The sequence below is a fragment of the Nicotiana tabacum genome, chromosome 2 (assembly GCF_000715075.1).
Source record: "Nicotiana tabacum cultivar K326 chromosome 2, ASM71507v2, whole genome shotgun sequence".
In the NCBI taxonomy this organism is placed as follows: domain Eukaryota; kingdom Viridiplantae; phylum Streptophyta; class Magnoliopsida; order Solanales; family Solanaceae; genus Nicotiana; species Nicotiana tabacum.
Genome location: NC_134081.1, coordinates 7133469 through 7156292, shown reverse-complemented (window position 1 = coordinate 7156292; position 22824 = coordinate 7133469). Strand labels below are relative to the sequence as shown.

General features: G+C 34.0%; 3 pseudogenes; 2 read left to right on the top strand and 1 right to left on the bottom strand.

Moving 5' to 3' along the window:
* Nucleotides 1–4080: 4080 nt before the first annotated feature.
* On the top strand, nucleotides 4081–6641 carry LOC142169048 (UDP-glycosyltransferase 73C4-like; annotated as a pseudogene).
* Nucleotides 6642–13928: 7287 nt separating this feature from the next.
* On the bottom strand, nucleotides 13929–16317 carry LOC107772971 (uncharacterized; annotated as a pseudogene).
* Nucleotides 16318–19793: 3476 nt separating this feature from the next.
* Nucleotides 19794–22393, top strand: LOC107764165 (UDP-glycosyltransferase 73C4-like; annotated as a pseudogene).
* The last annotated feature ends 431 nt before the right edge of the window (nucleotides 22394–22824 follow it).

Genomic DNA, 22824 nt, shown 5'->3' with positions numbered 1-22824 from the left:
CCCTAGTCAAATATGATTCACATAAAAATTACAAATGGTAGAAGTTTACCTGTCTCCAAACTTGCGAGGTAAAATAGTAGTTGTGACATTAACCATATGAATTGCTAATGCTGGTCTGTAATTTTGGTTCTCGCATTGCTTGTTAATACCAGCAATGGTACTCTAACTGGTCAAGGTTTCATCATTTTGAAGGTCAACAACTTGATCCAAGTAGTACTCTATAGGCCTTTTCTTGGGGATTTTCATCGAGCCACACGAACCCTCGCATTACATTTGGTCTTCGCTAGAGCTCAGAGTAACGCGAGCGATTGTTCCATTTGGTAAAATAAGAAATTTAAAGTACAATAATGTTTTAGCTGACCCTCCAATGCCAAAGAGGATGTGGGATATGTTCGTTACTTCTTCTTCTTTGCTGATAATTTCTAGTTTATTTGTAACCGCAGTAGCACTATAAGCATATTTGTTAAAGAGATGAGCCTTGGAGATTAGATAAATGGAGGCCACTAAGCAGAACGCAATTAGAAAGCTCCTGATAATGAAAATGGTGCAAAGTTTTGGGACTAATTTCTGGTTATTAGGGAAAGGAACGTAACGTTTCCGGAGAGATATCTCCTTCATTTTGTAAAGATTAATTATGACTCTTTGTTCAATGGATAATGGTCTTCTACTTAAAACCTATTGATGAACTACAGGCGTGCATCTTATTTCTTGCTGCTTGATTTCCTACGTAGTTATGGAATTTGTTTTTTTTTAAATCAAATTTTATACTTATGTTTTATTTTGAACTATATTGATGCACACAGTGTAATAAAATTTACACGTATCATATTTACTTGATGTAATTTGCCTTACTTCAAAATTATAAATTTTACTTTTTTATGAAAAGATTTTTCTAAATATCATTTGAGAGACCTAATAGTACATAAGCTAAACTCATAATCCCTTTGTCCCAATTTATACGTCAGAATTTGATTTTCAGAAGTCAAACTTCTTAATTTTAACTATAATTTTAACACGAAGAAAGTACTATTTTTACTTGGATGAATAAAATTATCTGGGAGACGGAGGACTGTAGTGGACAACTATTCAAATCTCAAGGAATGACTTTTGTATCATGCAATTCGAGCTAGACTGAAATCATTATTTTCATTGGGTGATTTATCGGTCCCTAATTTACAAAAGAAGGTTGAACTAATCCATAGGGTAGCCATGTTGCAGTGGAGCCATTTTGGGTCACCCCTTTCAATGAAAATAAAATGGATGAGTTAGATAATCCATGCAACTTTTGAAGTTCATTGAGATTTGAACTTTGGATCAATATCTACGATAATTAAGTCACTTAGTTATTTATACATTTAGACGAGTACATAGATCTTGTAGAAGCAATAATCTATTTGAAAAAGTGCGTACGCTATGATTAAGTAATTATTCACGGCAATGGGCTTAATATACATCTTTAATATCAGGCCCCAATTTAAAACTCTGTTGCCAATTATACTTGTTATATAACACATTGTACTTGTATTATATAAAAAAGGTCAAATACATATGTAGCCCCTTAAAGCTGTCATCAAATTTTACTTAGACACAAATTATTACCTATTAGATACTTAAAGTATGTCAAAACTGTTCCTATTGAACACCTCAAGCATATATGGCACAAGAAGTGATTCTCACTTTGAGCTAGGCGCGTGAATTACTGAATCTTTTTCTTTCTCTCTTTTCTTATTTCTTCTTTAACAAGACCCGGCCATCATCTTCTTCTTTTCATGACTACTCTACTGCTATGAATAGAAATAACATAGAAATAGACAACAAAAAGAAATAATAAAGAAATAGAGAAAGATGAATTCTGACTTATTATTCTCTTGCTCTAAGAATGAAAAGATTAGAAAGTTTGCTTAATTTTATTTATTTATTTATTTATTTTTAAGCTAATAAAAAGTTTGCTTTATTGATTTTCCATTATAGTCATTTCGGTGCGGAGAAAATGGAGATGAGTTACTTGATTCCTTTAGCTCTTTTTATTATAGTCTGTGATGAATTCTCTTGCCGTATTTTTGGATGAAAAAGACAAAGCTATCAAAATATTTTTACTTAAACTCAAAATGTGTTCTTTCATTGTCCTCACCATCTAGGTTCGCCGGAGACCACCAATTGGGTTAATGGTAGGAGGAGCCGTATTTGGCTTTGACTTCATATCTTCTTGGTGGGAAATGTTTCTTGCTATTTTGTTTATTGTATTTGTTGAGGTAGCATCGCAGTTGTGATTCGTCTGATTATCAATTTTTTACTGGAAATTGATCGAAAAATATGAGGTTTCTGTTTTGTGACGAAGTAGATGACGATGGGAGGGAGGTTCTAGTTCAAAACAGCAGATCTGAGAATGAGAATTTTTATTTTTCTAAAAGATTGTAGTATTTCTCTAAGAAAATGAGAATGCTAACATCAAAACATAAATAAACTTGCCGGTTTCAACGGGAGAGAAGAGTTGTTCATCCGAGGAGAAAGCAGTATCCTAAGAAAGAAGATGACAGTAAGAAAAGTCACGGAATTTTTTTTCTTTTTTGGCATTATTTAAATTTCTGACATGACTCTTATTTTTTGGCTGATTTGTAATCTCTTAATTGGTTTGATTTGATATGTCAAAAGAGTCCCCGTGAAGTGAAATGCACGTAACTTTAAGGGGCTATGTATATATTTGGCCTATAGATATATGTTTCAAATAAATTGATCATCTATAAATTGAACATCTCTATTTTTCACAACTACAACAATAACATCCATAATGTAATCATGAAAAGATTCTTGTTTAGAGAAAAATTTATTCTCTCAGTTAGTTTTATTAATATTAGTAGATTTACTTAGGTCAATTGACTAAATCATATTAATATAGTATATTTTTTTCGTATACTTTCTTTGTTGTCTAATTTATTGTCCATCAAATTGTATATTGTTAATTTCCGTCACTATATTATTTTGATCCCAACAAATGATATGGGCACGCATGTCAGAATCAATACTTGAACACGGCATAGAAATGGGCCACGCATCTATGTGAACTTAGAATTTTGCAAGAAATTAAACTTGTGGTTACAAGAGAGAGAAAATAAATTAAAACTCAGTCGTATATCTATGTGCTGGTTTATCAGACGTTGCAGTTTGTCCTCTTTTCTACTTTCCAGCTACCACAAACAAACAGGATACATATAACTCTCAGTTTGCTTATGTCTGCTCTTACATCACCTTATTTGTCTATGAAACTGAAATTACCACCATCAATAAAATAAGAAATTTTGAAAGTCTTCCGGGAAGGAGATAGTGTGACGCAAGAGGTTCACCCTAACCCTTTTCGTCGGAAAATTAAGCTATAAACTAAATCACTTTGCTTCTTGCCCGTAAAATATCCAAATGACCTTAAACTTCAATATATTAATTAATATATATTCAGAAATTTCGAAAGTCATTGGGGGCAGAGATAGTAGTACGCAAGGTCACTCGTGTTTGTGTTTATTTAAATTTTAAATCTCCTTGGTGAAAAAATTCACAACCGAATCTTAATAAAGTATTGAAGAGATTATTCCACAATAAATAAACTCCCTCACATTCTTTGTTGTTTTTTTCGAGAACAACTTTTATAGCCTATTTGGTCAAGTTTCTCCTAGTTCAAAAGTATTTTTTTTTTTCAAAAAAATATTTTTTTTCTGAATTTGAAGTGTTTGACCAAGCTTTTAGGAGAAAAAAAGTACTTTTGAGGAGAAGCAGAAGCAGTTTTAAAGAAGCGGAAAGAAATAGCTTCTTCGCAGAAGCACTTTTTAGAGAAACACTTTTGAAAAAAATATACTTAGAATCACTTTTTAAAAACTTGGCTAAACACCAATTGATGCTTAAAAATACTTTTTAAATTAATTATCCAAATACAAATTGCTTGTCACTATTAATTTGCTTTAGATGTCTCTTAAGAGAAGCTAATAAGGAGACGTGGCCTCCAAATTAGCAAAAGAAAATGATATAATTTGCAAAAAATCCCACGCCACAAAATTATCCTTTATTCCCGAGGCTTGTAGCCGAGCATTTCCATATAAAATAAGGTAATAACAAATCATATTCTCGTATCTCTCCAGTAAGTTCAATCAAATGGCAGTTCTTACTCAAGAGCAACCACATTTTGTGTTGTTTCCTTATATGGCACAAGGCCATATGATACCTATGATAGACATAGCTCGATTATTGGCGCAACGAGGTGTTATTATCACAATTCTTTTAACACCCTCAAATGCCAATAGGTTCAATACAGTCATTGCCCGCGCAATAGAAACAGGACTAAAAATTCAAGTAATTGACCTCTATTTTCCAAGCTCAGAAGCAGGGCTACCAGAAGGGTGCGAGAACTGCGACATGCTTGCATCTATAGATATGATGAAGAATTTCTTTCTTGCTGCTCAAATGCTTGAGTCGCAAGTGGTAGACTTGTTGCAAGAATTGAATCCATTACCAAGTTGTTTAATTTCCGATATGTGTTTTCCTTGGACAACTAATGTTGCCAAAAATATTAACATTCCTCGGATTGTTTTTCATGGGATGTGTAGCTTTTCTTTATTGTGTTTACACAATTTAAGATTTAAGAGGTGTTGGAAAATGTTAATTCGGATAATGAGTATTTTTCAGTGCCTGGTTTTCCGGACAAAGTTGAACTGACCAAAGCTCAACTAAAAACCTTGGTTGATCCAAGCAATTCGGAATGGGAAGAATTTTTGGGCAAACAGAAGAAGGCAGAAGATGAAGCTTATGGGATAGTGGTGAATAGCTTTGAGGAGTTGGAACCAGAATATGTAAAAGCATTGAAAAACGCCAAAGGTAATTTTGAACCGTTAAAGTATGCGACAATCTTATCTAAACACTTATACAAGAAAGATCATAGTATTAATTAATTAATAAATAATAGTATGTCTGACTATGCTTGCCTGAATCGAGGTTTTATTAGAAACAGCATCACTAACTGCACAAGGTAGAAAGTAATTAAGGTATGCATACATATTATCCTCTCCAGACCCTACATATGAGAAATACACCGGGTATATTATTGTTGCTGTTGTGATTTATATTATATCTCAATTTTCATGGATCAACCACATCAAAATAATATTCTTTCCTTTCGGATGGTGTCATATTTGACTTCACGGTCTCTACTTCGTCTAATATCACATTGAATTGTGTGGTCATCTAATCTTATAGTTTAATATTGATAGACAAACGCACTTTTAACTACATAATTATATTATATCACTCATAACCACCACTTAAAAACTTTTTTTAATTACATTACTTCGTTATGTCTCAACACATGTGGTTTGGTTCTTTTTCATAGGCTAAGCACGTGAAAATTTTCGTTGTTTCTGGGTGGTGGTGAGATTTGAAAGCATGACCTATACGTGCTCTAATATTATGTTGAATTGTGTAATGTTCTTATCTAAAAGCTTAAATTATTAGAAGGAGCATACTTTTAATTAATAAATTATATTATGTCTAGGCAAGAAGGTTTGGACAATTGGTCCTGTTCCCTGTGCAACAAAGAGAAACAAGACAAAGCAGAAAGAGGAAGCAAAGCCTCAATAGATGAACACCACTGCCTGAAATGGCTAGATTCTAAGGAACCAAACTCTGTCCTCTTTGTTTGTCTTGGAAGTTTATCGCTCTTGCGAACATCACAAATGATAGAACTTGGACTTGGATTAGAGTCATCTAAACGACCTTTCATTTGGGTTGTTAGACACATCTCAGATGAATTCAGAAAATGGCTAAATGAAGAGAATTTTGAGGAAAGAGTTAAAGAACATGGGATTTTAATTCATGGTTGGGCACCACAAGTACTAATATTATCACACCCTTCTGTCGGGGGATTCTTGACACACTGTGGATGGAATTCGAGCATAGAAGGAATATCTGCTGGCGTGCCAATGATTACTTGGTCATTATTTGCTGAGCAATTTTGTAATGAGAGGCTAATTACGAATGTTCTCAAGACAGGAGTAAAGTCTGGCGTAGAGAATCCTGTTATGTTTTTCGAGGAGGAAAAAGTGGAAACACAAATGAATAAAGATGACATTAAGATGGTTATTGAAAGATTAATGGGTGAAGAAGAGGAAGCAGAAATGAGAAGAGAAAGAGCTAAAAAGCTTGGAGAAATTGCAAGAAAGGCTGTGGAGGAAGGGGGTTCCTCTTACCTGAACTTGACAAAACTAATACAAGATGTCAAAGAGCAAGCTAATAATGGAAAATCTATTTGAAGTCTAATATTTGATTAGGATAATGCAATATACTGCATACATATTTCATTTGAAGCTTTAGCAAACTGTTAATGATACAGAATGTTTTGTTTACAATCTATAGTGGGCGTTGTCTATTTCGATTTAGACGGGCACTTTCGCCTTTGTTTTACCCACGGCATATTAATGCGGTGGCAAATTGCAGCATGGAAATATAGAGATAGTCCAATCTGCAATATGTGGACTTCAAGATAAGGTTTTTGGGAAGCTATATGAAATCAGCGGCAGATCGAGGATTTCACAAGAATGGAGGCACTATTATGAATAGACGGATCCGTGATTTACTTTTGAAATTATAAGCTAAGTTCAAGTCTTTATATTTTCACACACACACACACACACACACACACACACACATATATATATATATATATATATATATATATATATATATATATATATATATATATATATATATATATTAGTTAGTTAGTCTAGAAAAAACAAGAATGGAGATTTCATGTCAACCTTGGGGATTTCGAAATAATAAACCAAATAGAGAAAGAAAGCCAGAAAAAAAGTGCTTATTTAAATCACAAAATAGACATGGGAATTGATCCGTTAACCTCACTTGTAAAGGTGCACTCAATACCTGTTTGTACCATAAGATTTCTTTAGTTTAGATATATTTAAATAATTTTGGAGAAATAAAATATTGTTATACATGTTCTCGGAATAGGAGCATGGATTTACGTGCACCCCAAACTTTGGATACGATTTTGTATGAAATATATTATTTGGGTAAAACAGTACACTTAACATCGTATGATATTGTCCGATTTGGGTCAAGCCCGCACTGTTTTTTTTCAAAATGCCTCGCACCATTAAGAGATCCCTACGCTTTATAAGTACAGCAGTTGTGTATGCGTCTTTGAAGTTACGGGTGCAATCCACATGATCCGAGTATTTATAGTGACCGAAGCCCATGCGTATTTGAAGCTACAGGTAAAGGTAGTAAACCGGCTCATAGACAGGCAAAGGCACTAAACCGACCCCCCACGCAACACTCTGCTATCTCCATACTTGTTCCGTCAAACCATAGGCTCTGATATTAGCTATTGGGCTGAATCGACCTAAAGATACTCTTAACATGGTGTGATATTATCTGTTTTGTACTAAGTCCGCACGGTTTTCCTCTGTGATGACCCGATAGATCATTTACAGTTTTAACCTTAAATTCTATTTTTTGAAACCTCGATTAGATCCGTTTAGCCTTCTTCGATTTACGTGCAAAGTCTGTGTCTTTTTCCGAAAGGTTTTTACTTGAAAATTTGATAAAATGTGAAATCGTGCCCTAAAACTCATTTGAGTTGATTTCGGTCAACGTTTTAAGCAAACGAACCCGGATCAATATTTTTACGATTTCGGTGGGTCCGTATCGTTATTTGAGACTTGGGCGTATACCTGGAATCGAACTTGAAAGTCCCTAACTCGAATTATCGCAATTTATGGAAAACTAGAGGCTTAAGGGTTTAAAGAATTAATAAATTCGACCGAAATTTGACTTTGTTGCTACCGGGTCCGAATTTTGATTCCGAGACTTGGTATAGGTTTATTACTGTATTCATGACATGTCTGCAAATTTTGTTCAAAACGGAGTTAATTTGACATAATTCGGATATCCGCTTGAAATATTTAAAGTTCTTAAGCTTCATTGAAAATTTCATTCGTTTTGGTGTCTGTTTCGTAGTTTCAGGTATTATTTTGACACTTTGATTGCGCGAGCAAGTTCGCATGATGTTATAGGACTTGTGTGCATGTTTGGTTGGGAGTCCCGAGGGCTCGGGTGAGTTTTGGATAGGTTTCGAAGTGATTTTGGATTTAGGAAAAATAACCGGTGCATCTGGTTCTGATGCAAGTCTCTCATCTTGCAATTGTGAGGCCAGTGTTCGCATTTGCAAACATTCAAATTCCTGTTAGGTAAGTATTTGCGAACTAATTCTTCGTATTTACGAATAGGGGATGGGTAAGCAATAGATCGCATTTGCGATCAAAAGGTCGCATTTGCAGAGTCCCAGAGTTCGCATTTGCGAACAAATCATCGCAAATGCGATGATAGCAGATATGTGAGATTCTTCACATTTGCGGGATTTACAATTGCGATATCTGCGCCTAGACAAAAGTTCAGAAAAATGAGATTTTGGCTCATTCTATAAAATTCTCAACCCTAAACACTTTAGAGATGATTTTCCCAAGAGCTTGTCTTCCTAAATGCATTGGTAAGTGACTCTAATCTACTTTCTTTCAATTACCCATAACATTTCATAAGATTTCAACCTTAAATCTAGAAATCCATGGTAGAAATTAGAGATTTGGGTAGAATTTGAAATTTTTGTAAAATTAGAATTTAGATCTTGAACTAAGGTCGGATTTCGAATTGAACTACATAACCGGATTCGGGGGTGAATGGGTGATCAAGTTTTGGTCTAAACCTCGAGTTTAGACAAAGCAAGTTCGGGGGTTGACTTTTGTTGACTTTTTCAATAATGATCTAAATGAACCTCTTGCATTTGTGGCTAGTTTCTAATGCTTATTTTGAATCATTTGGTTGATTATTTGCTAGATTTGGTTGGTTCGGAGGCTTGTTCGAAAGGCAAGGCCATAGTTGAACTTTGAATTGGTTGCGGAGCGAGGTAAGTGTCATGGTTAATCTTGACTTGAGGGATTAAGACTTGTTTATCTATTTGCTACTTGTTTAATGTGTGGGTACAACGTATATGTGAGGTGACGGATAATTATGCGTTGTTGTTGGGTTAAAACATGCGGGTAAAACTTGTTTCCTTGTTATTTATTGCCTCTTTAATTATGACATTCATGCTTAGATTAAATTATTGCTTATTTGATCGTTGTTTCCAGATTGATGGAATAATTGGTAATGGTTGAGTATGTGGAAGTTGAGGTTTGGTATCTTAGAATCATAATTGACGTAAAGTACATCCCTTGCATTATTTATTTATCAAATTTGTGCATTCATCACGACATGGTAAGGGAGAGTGTCAAAGCACGAAGGGTGATGTCGTGCCATTTCATTACCTTAATTAATGATTAATACATGGTAAGGAAGAGAGTTAAAGCCCGAAGGGTGATGTCGTGCCAATCTGTATCAGTTATTCATTGTTACATGGTCAGGACGAGAGTAAAAGCACGAATGGTGATCCCGTGCCATTTCATTTCTCTTATGACATCAGTTTATGGTAAGGATGAGAGTAAAGAACTAAGGGTGATGTCGTACCATTTTCATATCGTATGTTATTTGTCCTCTTTGGTTGATGATTTATTTGACCATCTGTGTTATCCTTCTTGTTGTATTTATCGTATCTTTTTTTCCCCTTTCGCATGTCCCCTCCCAACTATACATATTAAGTCTCCATTTTGTTGACGTTTGGTACATAAATCTATGTTTGTACAAGTTTAATTATGTGAATGTCCTTTCATAGCCGTGTCACTACCTCGTCAAGGTTAGGCTCGATACTTACGGAGTACATTGGGTTGGTTGTACTCATACTACACTCTGCACTTCTTGTGCAGATTTTGGTATTAGACCTAGCTATAAGTGAAGTGAACTAGCTCGGATTATTATTCAGAGAGTTGAGGTAGATCTGCCGACGTCCGCAGACCTTGAAGTCCCCTTCCTCTTTCCTCCTTTACTGTTCATTTTATTCGAAATAATTGTATTTATTTCAGATTTGTAGAACTTTTAGGAGCTCATGCACTTGTGACACCATATTCGGACTGTATTAGATTTTTCACATTTTATGGTTTTTCCGCACCTTACTTCACCATTTATTTCAGCTATTTTGGTTTTTATATTATTATTTAATTTGAAATGTTAAAATGGATAAACTATTCTAACATTGACTTACAGAGCAAGTAAAATGTTAAGCGTCATCACGGTCCCGAGGGTAGATTTTCTGGATCGTGACAAGTTAGTATCAGAGCACTAGGTTGCCTAGGTCTCACGAGTCACGAGCAGGCTTAGTAGAGTCCGGAGGATCGGTACGGAGACATCTGTACTTATCTTCCATAAGATATGGAGTTTAGGAAAAATATCACTTCTTTCTTACTCTGTCGTGCGATTTTATTCTATCATTGATAATTGAACCCTTCTATTCTTGTTCTCTCGTAGATGGCGAGTACACGAACTGCATCTACCGCTGGACAGGAGCCGGAGCCCCCTATGGCAGCTACGACTAGGGTTAGAGCTCGAGGCCAAGGTCATGGAAGAGGCCGAGGAAGAGACAGAGCTCGGCCTAGAGCTCGAGCAGCACCACCAACAGTGGAGCCTCAGGTAGATTTTGATGGGGAGGTCCCAGCTCAGGTTGTACATGTTGGACCAACTCAGGTCCCGGAGGGGTTCATAGCCACTCCAGTGCTTTCGGATGCTCTGGTCCGTTTGGTGGGCATTATGGAGCGTGTGGCCCAAATCGGTACTTTCCCGGTGGCACCGGCCGTCTCTCGGGCTGGGGGAGGAGCACAAACTCCCGCTACTTACACTCTGGAGCAGGTGGGTCCCCAGTTTCTGACTCCTGCAGCACTGCCGGTTAGGGAAGTTCAGCCGGTTGTTATGGCACAGGCTGGTGATAGGCCTGCTTTATCTTCTGAGGCTATGTTGAGGTTAGATAAGTTCACCAAGCTCTTTCTTGTTCATTTTAGTGGTGCATCTTCTAAGGACCTACAGGATTTTCTAGACCATTGCCATGAGGTGCTGCGGAACATGGGTATAGTTGAGACCAATGGGGTCGATTTTGTAGTATTTCAATGCGCGGCCTGATAGGATGGCAAAAACCTGCATTTAATTTAATATATAAAATGTCATTAGATTCATTATATGCAAAATTTCATTGAAAGTTTTTAAAAAGAAATTGAAGGAAAACTCACTCGTTGCCATGGGGAACGATAACCAGCCGATGAAGATGATCGTATTGTACAGTCCCTCCAGTATACTGTCTCACGGTACCAGCAACTGTAGAAGTACTGGTAGATGGGGATGCGGCTGCGTGAGATCCTCCAATATCCAATTTAGATATACTTGGAGTGGATGATGCTGGAGATGATAATTGAGTGGGGGATGTATGAGGAACAAAAGATGAACCACAATGCTAGCGATGTATTTAGTTTATTTAAAGTAATTAATAGGTTACGCCAATTCGAAGGTTCAATTTTTTAACGTATTATATTCTTTTAAATTAAAATTCATTAACACTCCAAATCTTATATTTATCCCTATTTTATGTTATATAAATTTTTCAAAATATAAATTAAATTTAAATAGCTTCTTATACGTTCATAAAGACCACACATGGCCAATAATTTGTCAAATCTATAAATTCCTTTAATGTAGCAATTATTAAGTTTTAAATTTAATATTGTCCATTTAATAAATTAGGAAGCGATAATAAGCTTAACTTCTTAAACTTAAAACTAAGGCTTTAAATTATAACTACTTGATATAATTCTAAATCATTCTTCTCTAAAGTTAACAATTCCGCATATACATAAACTTCGGAATTGTTAAAATCACATATAGGTACTAACCTCAATTTCAAAAGTGAATTTAGTTTCAAACTTAAATATTATTACATCTATGACAATTCTAAAAATAAATCTATGGCAATTCTAAATAAACATCTATGAAAATTCTAAACTAGTATCAAATTTAATTGAATTAGAGAACTAAAAAGTATCTAAAACTTGTAGGCAAGATTTCTAATGTAAATTCTTGAAATGTGATTTTCTATGAATTCCTAATGTGATTTTCATGATGTATTTTCAACAAAAAAATTAGATTCCTAAATAAATTCTAAAATACTATAGTCTTCTATAACAAGATGGGGACGACAGTGGGAGTGGGGGCGGGGTTGGGTAAAATGAAGGGGTGAGGGAAGGGGGTTGATATAGGGGATGGGTTTAACAAAAAGGAGGGCCGGGGAAGAAGAGGGAAGAAGTCAAGTACCTTTTCCGGCAAGCAACGGGCTGGGGGGTCTGGGGCTCTCAATGGAGGAAGAAGAGAGAAGAAAGAAAGAAAAGAGAAGAATAAAGAAATGGGGGCGGGACTGGAGTTTTAAAAACGATCTGTGACTGATTTCATCGCAAAACTAGCGACCGTTTCAGTCGCAACTTAAAAAAATAATTTGATCACAGTTTAAAAAGATATCGACCGAAACGTACGCAAATGGTCAAATAAAATTATTTGACTTTAAATTTCTGAATCAATCTGTCGTAATTGTTTATCCCAGATTTTTGCACTAAACGTTGCAACCAATGATGTCGGAAAAATAGTCGAAAGAATTTAGAAAAAATATAACAAATATTATTTTTGAAAATTCCGACCGAATCAGTCAGAAATTTCCGACTAATTTTTCTGGTCAGAAATTTTCAGTCGCAAATGAGTTATCTTTTAGTAGTGTTCATGCTAATATAGTAAGAAGTTGTTTCACATTGAAACTAAAATTTCATGCTAATGCATGCTAAAGTTATTTATCCTGCAATCTACAGTTTTGTCACGAATTTTATACGAAACTTCATTCTAAACATGTTAAAGTTATTTAGTTCTTTTGCTAAAATTTCAAACTAAACATGCTTAAGTTTTTTAGTTCATTTGCTAAAAGTTCAGACTAAACATGTTTAAGTTATTTAGTTCATTTGCTAAAATTGTAGACTAAACATGCTTAAGTTATTTAATTCATTTGCTAAAATTTTAGACTATATATGCTCAAGTTATTTAGTTCATTTACTAAAACTACAGACTAAACATGCTTAAAGTTTTGTCTTGCAGTATGTAATTTTCTAATGAGTTTTTGCTAACGCATGCTGAACTTATTTAGTTCATTTGCTAAAATTTCAAACTAAACATGCTTAAATTTTTTTAGTTCATTTGCTAAAATATCAGACTAAACATGCTTAAATTATTTAGTTCATTTGCTAAAATTTCAGATTAAACATGCTTAAATTTTTGTCTTGTAGTATGTAATTTTCTAATGAGTTTTTGCTAATGCATGCTGAAGTTATTTAGTTCATTTGCTAAAACTTTATACCAAAATATGTTGAAATTTTGTCATGCAGTCTACAGTTTTGTCATGAGTTTTATCCGAAACTTCAGTCTAAACAAGCTGAAGTTTTTTTGTTCATTTGCTAAAATTTCAGACTAAACTTGCTTAAGTTTTTGTCTTGCAGTATGTAATTTTCTAATTATTTTTTTCTAATGCATGCTGAAGTTATTTAGTTCATTTGCTAAAGTTTCATATCAAAACATGCTGAAATTTTGCCCTGCAGTCTACAACAGATACCTTTGACCCGCTTCAGAATAGTAACACACGTGGCAAGTATACATGAACATGAAAGCAAATATCACAGCGTGAGATTCACATATGGGGAGTATGCAACCAAACGATCGTTGGGATTTTCAATAATTATAGGCTGAACTGATTTTACTTAGACCACGAGAAAGGGCGAATTTAGAAATTTAAAAAGATGATTGCACTATCACGAAGATCAAAGAGGCGAATTTAGATTTTAAATTTGACGGGTTTAACCTTTAGCTAACTTCGTACTATTAAACCCATTTCAATTTTCTCTCCCAGATAACCATTTGAAATTTTTTCTCCTTCATTCATCGAACAAATCTCTGAAAATAGGCAAACTCTCCGTACCTGTCATAGAAGGGCGGTGTTACCGATTCCCCCCTATTGCAACCCCTAATTCTGATATGTAAGTCGCTCCTAATACCATCTTCATCATTGATTACGTCGCAACATTGTCGTCGTGGTGCCTGTTCTTTTATACAATGGGTTCACCTTAATTAGATATTTCATAAACCAAAATTGGTCTATATTTTTTAAGTGGAAAGTTTTGTACATGTATAGTCATCAATTTTATGACAGTAAAATTAATAAGAAAGATTTTATGGAAATAAATAAATTAATCTGTCCTCTATACTGTATCATTTTATTTGGACTCAATTTACCGTTAACATAAAATGTATAAGATCACAAGTTTTAAAATTGATCTTTATTTTTTTGTAACTTTGTACCCTAGTCAAATATGATTCACATAAAAATTACAAATGGTAGAAGTTTACCTGTCTCCAAACTTGGGGAGGTAGAATAGTAGTTGTGACATTAACCATATGAATTGCTAATGCTGGTCTGTAATTTTGGTTCTCGCATTGCTTGTTAATACCAGCAATGGTACTATAACTGGTCAAGGTTTCATCATTTTGAAGGTCAACAACTTGATCCAAGTAGTACTCTATAGGCCTTTTACATGGTTCTACATTGTTTGGCTGTGTACTGAATGTGAATGGTTCTTCAAACCCTTTCCATGTCTTGAACGTTTGCATTGGCATCTCCAATTCTCTTGCATTCATCAGCCATGGATATAATTGAATTGAATATCCCCACGACACTGATAATGACCAGTTTATCTTTAGTTCATAGCACAAACTATGTTTCATCGTCCGACTTGGATCCTTATTGTAAGCCTCAATCACTTTTTTCACTGACTCAAATTTGCTCATTGATGGAATAAGAGGATGTAACAAGTACACATCCAAATGGTGCAGTGAGACAAGTGGCGCCACGGGATGTGCTGCCAAAAGCCCTCGTGGATTTCCTTGTATATCCATCTTAAAACAAACAAGTGTAAAATGGTAAAATAAGAAATTTAAAGTACAATAATGTCTTTAAATATAAAAATATATTATTTTCTTGGACAAATAAAAAAAGTATGTCGCATAAAATGTGATAAATGAAGTATTTGACAACTATATATGTATAAAATTACTATAAATCAAATTATTTTAGAATAAAAAATACCTAAAATATTCGTTAAAATTATAGAGTAATAAAAATAAATTGTTTGGCTCTCTAAATAATAATGGTATCATATAAAAGTGTTGGTTTTGAATTTTTTTAAAGCAGATTTTAACTTTTTTTGAAGCTCTTTTTTTAATAAACCAGCTTTTAAGCTCATCCAGGCTCAAAAGCTCTATAAGATGACACATAGAGATTATAATTGGTAAAATTGCCCTTATAATGTTACTATACTACTTTAAGTAAAATTTAAGGTTTTAAAGATTGTATACCTGATGAAAACCGGGTTCTTTCGTGAGAGAAACGCCAATCTCAACCATACAGCGTCTTCTGATCAGAAGCGTACATGTAATGGTAGCGATTATACAACCATCTAAAATCTTCACTAACTCCTCCCCGAGAGGATAGCTAATAGCAATGCCGCCGCCACCGAATGCCTGACTATATGAACCTAATACGTTTATCTCCACACTTTCGGAAATCCCACCAATGTAATACATATGGTTGTGATCATATTTAGTCAAAACTGTCACTAAATTCTTTGTAAAAAAACACAGTATCATCATCTCCCATTACGAATCACCTCACATTCTTTAAACCTAGTTCAAAGCTCTCCTTTAGAATCCTCGCAATCCTCACAGCTGACTTGTCACCAAACCAACATGTATATTTGAATTTGGAAGTGTTTTGGGAAATCCTATAGGGTGGGAAATTATCCGGCCATGGCTCGTTTTCATGGGGATTTTCATCGAGCCACACGAACCCTCGCGTTACATTTGGTCTCCACCAGAACTCGAGTAACGCGAGCAATTGTTCCATGTTTTAGCTGACCCTCCAATGCCAAAGAGGATGTGGGATATGTTCGTTACTTCTTCTTCTTTGCTGATAATTTCTAGTTTATTTGTAACCGCAGTAGCACTATAAGCATATTTGTTAAAGAGATGAGCCTTGGAGATTAGATAAATGGAGGCCACTAAGCAGAACGCAATTAGAAAGCTCCTGATAATGAAAATGGTGCAAAGTTTTGGGACTAATTTCTGGTTATTAGGGAAAGGGACGTAACGTTTCCGGAGAGACATCTCCTTCATTTTGTAAAGATTAATTATGACTCTTTGTTCAATGGATAATGGTCTTCTACTTAAAACCTATTGAACTAAAGGCGTGCATCTTATTTCTTGCTGCTTGATTTCCTACGTAGTTATGGAATTTGTTTTTTTTTAAATCAAATTTTATACTTATGTTTCATTTTGAACTATATTGATGTACACAGTGTAATAAAATTTACACGTATCATATTTACTTGTTGAAATTTGCCTTACTTCAAAATTATAAATTTTACTTTTTTATGAAAAGATTTTTCTAAATATCATTTGAGGGACCTAATAGTACATAAGTTAAACTCGTAATCCCTTTGTCTCAATTTATACGTCAGAATTTGAATTTCGGGAGTCAAACTTCTTAATTTTAAGTATAAATTCAAATATAAAATTTGTAAGTTTTTAAAAATATAAGTACTATAAGTTACACGAAGAAAGTTATACTATTTTTACTTGGATGAATAAAATTATTATCTGGGAGACGGAGGACTGTAGTGGACAACTATTCAAATCTCAAGGAATGACTTTGTGTCATGCAATTCGAGCTAAACTGAAATCATTATTTTCATTGGGCGATTTATCGGTCCCTAATTTACAAAAGAAGGTTGAACTAATCCATAGGGTAGCCATGTTGCAGTGGAGCCATTTTGGGTCACCCCCTTCAATAAATAAAATGGATGAGTTAGATAATCCATGCAACTTTTGAAGTTTTCATTGAGATTTGAACTTTGGATCAATATCTACAATAATTAAGTTATTATCACTTAGTTATTTATACATTTAGACGAGTACATAGATCTTGTAGAAGCAATAATCTATTTGAAAAAGTGCGTACGCTATGATTAAGATTCACGGCAATGGGCTTAATATACATCTTTAATATCAGGCCCCAATTTAAAACTCTGTTGCCAATTATACTTGTTATATAACACATTGTACTTGTATTATATAAAAAAGGCCAAATACATATGTAGCCCCTTAAAGTTGTCATCAATTTTTACTTAGACACAAATTGTTACCTATTAGACACTTAAAGTATGTCAAAACTATTCCTATTGAACACTTCATGCATATATGGCACAAGAAGTGATTCTCACTTTGAGCTAGGCGCGTGAATTACTGAATCTTTCTCTTTCTCTCTTTTCTTATTTCTTCTTTAACAAGACCCAGCCATCATCTTCTTCTTTTCATGACTACTCTACTGCTATGAATAGAAATAACATAAAAATAGACAACAAAAAGAAATAATAAAGAAATAGAGAAAGATGAATTCTGACTTATTATTCTCTTGCTCTAAGAATGAAAAGATTAGAAAGTTTGCTTAATTTTATTTATTTATTTATTTATTTATTTATTTTTAAGCTAATAAAAAGTTTGCTTTATTGATTTTCCATTATAGCCATTTCGGTACGGAGAAAATGGAGATGAGTTACTTGATTCCTTTAGCTCTTTTTATTATGGTCTGTGATGAATTCTCTTGCCGTATTTTTGGATGAAAAAGACAAAGCTATCAAAATATTTTTTGGGCATTGATCTGAAACTCAAAATGTGTTCTTTCGTTGTCCCCACCATCTAGGTTCGCCGGAAACCACTAGTTGGGTTAATGGTAGGAGAAGCCGTATTTGGGTTTGACTTCATATCTTCTTGGTGGGAAATGTTTCTTGCTATTTTGTTTATTTTTCTAAAAGACTGTAGTATTTCTCTAAGAAAATGAGAATGCTAACATCAAAACATAAATAAACTTGCCGGTTTCAACGGGAGAGATGAGTTGTTCATCCGAGGAGAAAGCAGTATCCTAAGAAAGAAGATGACAGTAAGAAAAGTCACGGAAATTTTTTTCTTTTTTGGCATTATTTAAATTTCTGACATGACTCTTATTTTTTGGCTGATTTGTAATCTCTTAATTGATTTGATTTGACATGTCAAAAGAGTCCTCGTGAAGTGAAATGCACGTACTTATGTTGGTTTGGAGTTATCAAATTTGTGTTTAATAGGTAAGACTTTCGGTTGAAGTGTCTAGTTGATATTTCGTGACAACTTTAAGGGACTATGTATATATTTGGCCTATAGATATATGTTTCAAATAAATTGGTCATCTATACATTGAACATCTCTGTTTTTCATAACTACAACAACAATATTCATAATGTAGTCATGAAAAGATTCTTGTTTAGAGAAGAATTTATTCTCTCAGTTAGTTTTATTAATATTAGTAGATTTATTTAGGTCAATTGACTAAATCATATTAATATAGTATGTTTTTTTAGTATACTTTCTTTGTTGTCTAATTTATTGTCCATCAAATTTTATATTATTAGTTTCCGTCACTATATTATTTCGATCCCAACAAGTGATATGGGCATGCATGGCAGAATCAATACTTGAACACGGCATAGAAATGGGCCATGCATCTATGTGAACTTAGAATTTTGCAAGAAATTAAACTTGTGGTTACAAGAGAGAAAATAAATTAAAACTCAGTCGTATATCTATGTGCTGGTTATCAGACGTTGCAGTTTGTCCTCTTTTCTACTTTCCAGCAACCACAAACAAACAGGATACATATAACTCTCAGTTTGCTTATGTCTGCTCTTACATCACCTTATTTGTCTATGAAACTGAAATTACCACCATATTGGATGCTCCCTCTTCAATTCACAAACAATATTTGAAATAAAAACAAAGATTTTAACATAAAAAACACTTATTAATCATAATGAGTAAAAATAGTATATACTCCATCACTAAAATAAGAAATTTCGAAAGTCTTCCGGGGAGGAGATAGTGTGACGCAAGAGGTTCACCCGAATCTTTTTCGCCGGAAAATTACGTGTATATAAAAAGTTAAAGTGTATATATAAACTAAATCACTTTGCTTCTTGCCCGTAAAATATCCAAATGACCATACACTTCAATATATTAATTAATATATATTCAGAAATTTTGAAAGTCATTGGGGGGCAGAGATAGTAGTACGCAAGGTCACTCGTGTTTGTGTTTATTTAAATTTTAAATCTCTTAGTGAAAAAATTCACAACCGAATCTTAATAAAGTATTGAAGAGATTATTCCACACTAACTAAACTCCCTTACATTCTTTGTTGTTTTTTTCGGGAACAACTTTTATAGCCTATTTGGTCAAGTTTCTCCTAGTTCAAAAGCATTTTTTTTAAAAAAAAATATTTTTTTCTGAATTTGAAGTGTTTGACCAATCTTTTAGGAGAAAAAAGTATTTTTAAGGAGAAGCAGAAGCAGTTTTAAAGAAGCGGAAAAAAATAGCTTCTTCGCAGAAGCACTTTTTGGAGAAACACTTTTGAGAAAAATACACTTAGAACCACTTTTTAAAAGCTTGGCTAAACATCAATTGATGCTTAGAAATACTTTTTAAATTAATTATCCAAATACAAACTGCTTCTCACTATTAATTTGCTTTAGATGTCTCTTAAGAGAAGCTAATAAGGAGACGTGGCCTCCAAATTAGCAAAAGAAAATGAGATAATTTGCAAAAAATCCCACGCCACAAAATTATCCTTTTTTCCCAAGGCTTGTAGCCGAGCATTTCCATATAAAATAAGGTAATAACAAATCATATTCTCGTATCTCTCCAGTAAATTCAATCAAATGGCAGTTCTTACTCAAGAGCAACCACATTTTGTGTTGTTTCCTTTTATGGCACAAGGCCATATGATACCTATGATAGACATAGCTCGATTATTGGCGCAACGAGGTGTTATTATCACAATTCTTTTAACACCCTCAAATGCCAATAGATTCAATACAGTCATTGCCCGCGCTATAGAAACAGGACTAAAAATTCAAGTAATTGACCTCTATTTTCCAAGCTCAGAAGCAGGGCTACCAGAAGGGTGCGAGAACTGCGACATGCTTGCATCTATAGATATGATGAAGAATTTCTTTCTTGCTGCTCAAATGCTTGAGTCGCAAGTGGTAGACTTGTTGCAAGAATTGAATCCATTACCAAGTTGTTTAATTTCCGATATGTGTTTTCCTTGGACAACTAATGTTGCCAAAAATATTAACATTCCTCGGATTGTTTTTCATGGGATGTGTAGCTTTTCTTTATTGTGTTTACACAATTTAAGAGGTGTTGGAAAATGTTAATTCGGATAATGAGTATTTTTCAGTGCCTGGTTTTCCGGACAAAGTTGAACTGACCAAAGCTCAACTAAAAACCTTGGTTGATCCAAGCAATTCGGAATGGGAAGAATTTTTGGGCAAACAGAAGAAGGCAGAAGATGAAGCTTATGGGATAGTGGTGAATAGCTTTGAGGAGTTGGAACCAGAATATGTAAAAGCATTGAAAAACGCCAAAGGTAATTTTGAACTGTTAAAGTATGCGACAATCTTATCTAAACACTTATACAAGAAAGATCATAGTATTAATTAATTAATTAATTAATAATAGTATGTCTTATTGTGCTTGCCTGAATCGAGGTTTTAGTAGAAACAACCTCTATAACTGCACAAGGTAGAAAGTAATTAAGGTATGCATACATACTATCATCTCCAGACCCTACATAGGAGAATACACCGGGTATATTGTTGTTGCTGTTGTGATTTATATTATATCTCAATTTTCATGGATCAAACACATCAAAATAATATTCTTTCCTTACGGATGGTGTCATATTTGAATCCACGGTCTGTACTTCGTCTAATATCACATTGAATTGTGTGGTCATCAAATCTTATAGTTTAATATTGATAGACAAACGCACTTTTAATTACATAATTATATTATATCACCCATAACCACCGCTTACTTTAATATCATATTGAATTGCGTGACATTTTTTTAAAAGTTTAAGTTGTTAAAAAAAAAACTTTTTTTAATTACATTACTACGTTATGTCTCAACACATGTGGTTTGGTTTTTTTTCATAGGCTAAGCACGTGAAAATTTTTGTTATTTCTGGGTGGTAGTGAGATTTGAAAGCATGACCTATACGTGCTCTAATATTATGTTGAATTGTGTGATGATCTTATTTAAAAGCTTAAATTATTAGAAGGAGCATACTTTTAATTAATAAATTATATTATGTCTCGAACAGGCAAGAAGTTTGGACAATTGGTCCTGTTTCCCTGTGCAACAAAGAGAAACAAGACAAAGCAGAAAGTGGAAGCAAAGCCTCAATAGATGAACACCACTGCCTGAAATGGCTAGATTCTAAGGAACCAAACTCTGTCCTCTTTGTTTGTCTTGGAAGTTTATCGCGCTTGCGAACATCACAAATGATAGAACTTGGACTTGGATTAGAGTCATCTGAACGACCTTTCATTTGGGTTGTTACACACATCTCAGATGAATTTAGAAAATGGCTAAATGAAGAGAATTTTGAGGAAAGAGTTAAAGAACATGGGATTTTAATCCATGGTTGGGCCCCACAAGTACTAATATTATCACACCCTTCTGTCGGGGGATTCTTGACACACTGTGGATGGAATTCGAGCATAGAAGGAATATCTGCTGGCGTGCCAATGATTACTTGGTCATTATTTGCTGAGCAATTTTGTAATGAGAGGCTAATTACGAATGTTCTCAAGACAGGAGTAAAGTCTGGCATAGAGAATCCTGTTATGTTTTTCGAGGAGGAAAAAGTGGAAACACAAATGAATAAAGATGACATTAAGATGGTTATTGAAAGATTAATGGGTGAAGAAGAGGAAGCAGAAATGAGAAGAGAAAGAGCTAAAAAGCTTGGAGAAATTGCAAGAAAGGCTGTGGAGGAAGGGGGTTCCTCTTACCTAAACTTGACGAAACTAATACAAGATGTCAAAGAGCAAGCTAATTTTGGAAAATCTATTTGAAGTCTAATATTTGATTAGGATAATGCAATATACTGCATACATATTTCATTTGAAGCTTTAGCAAACTGTTAATGATACAGAATGTTTTGTTTACAATCTATAGTGGGCGTTGTCTATTTCCATTTAGACGGGCACTTTCGCCTTTGTTTTACCCACGGCATATTAATGCGGTGGCAAATTGCAGCATGGAAATATAGAGATAGTCCAATCTGCAATATGTGGACTTCAAGATAAGGTTTTTGGGAAGCTATATGAAATCAGCGGCAGATCGAGGATTTCACAAGAATGGAGGCACTATTATGAATAGACGGATCCGTGATTTACTTTTGAAATTATAAGCTAAGTTCAAGTCTTTTTATTTTTTAATACACACACACACACACACACACACACACACACATATATATATATATATATATATATATATATATATATATATATATATATATTAGTTAGTTAGTCTAGAAAAAACAAGAATGGAGATTTCATGTCAACCTTGGGGATTTCGAAATAATAAACCAAATAGAGAAAGAAAGCCAAAAAAAAGTGCTTATTTAAATCACAAAATAGACATGGGAATTGATCCGTTAACCTCACTTGTAAAGGTGCACTCAATACCTATTTGTATCATAAGATTTCTTTAGTTTTGATATATTTAAATAATTTTGGAGAAATATAATATTGTTATATATGTTCTCGGAATAGGAGCATGGATTTACGTGCACCCCAAATTTTGGATACGCTTTTGTATGAAATATATTGT